At 48.8% G+C, this 1,302-nt stretch overlaps 1 non-coding gene across 1 annotated transcript; it reads left to right on the top strand.

Moving 5' to 3' along the window:
* Positions 1-601: 601 nt before the first annotated feature.
* Trnas-cga (transfer RNA serine (anticodon CGA)) lies at positions 602-676 on the top strand. Its single transcript has one exon. It is a non-coding gene; the product is annotated as a tRNA-Ser (tRNA).
* The last annotated feature ends 626 nt before the right edge of the window (positions 677-1,302 follow it).

Below are 1,302 nucleotides of genomic sequence, written 5' to 3'. Positions count from 1 at the left end.
GCGGAGACGCGTGAGAGGAAATGCTGACGTAATCGGCGCTCGGTGCTACCAACAGACACTGCAACCCAGAATGAGATTTTCACTCTGCAGCGGAGTGTGCGCTGATATGAAACTTCCTGGCAGATTAAAACTGTGTGCCCGACCGAGACTCGAACTCGGGACCGTTGCCCTTCGCGGGCAAGTGCTCTACCAACTGAGCTACCGAAGCACGACTCACGCCCGCTACTCACAGCTTTACTTCTGCCAGTATCTCGTCTCCTACCTTCCAAACTTTACAGAAGCTCTCCTGCGAACCTTGCAGAACTAGCACTCCTGAAAGAAAGGATACAGCGGAGACATGGCTTAGCCACAGCCTGGGGGATGTTTCCAGAATGAGATTTTCACTCTGCAGCGGAGTGTGCGCTGATATGAAACTTCCTGGAAGATTAAAACTGTGTGCCCGACCGAGACTCGAACTCGGGACCTTTGTCTTTCGCGGGCAAGTGCTCTACCAACTGAGCTACCGAAGCGCGCCTCACGGCCGGTACTCACAGCTTTACTTCTGCCAGGTAGGAGACGAGATACTGGCAGAAGTAAAGCTGTGAGTACCGGGCGTGAGTCGTGCTTCGGTAGCTCAGTTGGTAGAGCAATTGCCCGCGAAAGGCAAAGGTCCCGAGTTCGAGTCTCGGTCGGGCACACAGTTTTAATCTGCCAGGAAGTTTCAGACACTACAACGTTTGACTTCACCACCTATAGCTGCTAGGTTGCTGTCGTTGGCAGGAATGAAAAAGAGGGGAAGACGTTATGAAGAGTTCCGGACAATCTTACATGTATGTCCATTCCTCTGGTTGGACGTTTGAGGGATTCGATCGCTCGCTTACGTCATAAAATGCAAGACCTACAGCCATCGTTATGATGTTATTTGTTATATGGCAATCAGTTTCGATGCCTCAGTAACCATCTCCAGGGCTTATCTGACGCTGAGGGTGTCTAGTTGATGGTTGGAGACACAATATCGTTGTCACAGGTAGTCTGCGAAAATCAGTTCAGAGACGTTGGTCACTGATGAATCGTATATACGACTGGAGTAAACACCCTCAGCGTGACATAGGGCCTGGAGACGGTGAACTGAAGCAGCGGAACTGGTAGCCATATAACAAGTAATATTCAGGAACACACATTTTCATTAAATGCCAGCAACCATTAAAAACTTGGTTACAGGTAAACCACTGTTTAAACAGATTTTCAAAGACTTTTTGGTCGGAAACACCTTCCTCTCCATAGATGAATATTTAAACAGTTGCTGTTAGACGAGCTCAAGTA

The sequence above is a fragment of the Schistocerca serialis genome, chromosome 5, assembly GCF_023864345.2.
Source record: "Schistocerca serialis cubense isolate TAMUIC-IGC-003099 chromosome 5, iqSchSeri2.2, whole genome shotgun sequence".
NCBI classification, from domain to species: Eukaryota; Metazoa; Arthropoda; class Insecta; order Orthoptera; family Acrididae; genus Schistocerca; species Schistocerca serialis.
This window is presented reverse-complemented; position numbering and strand designations above follow the sequence as displayed.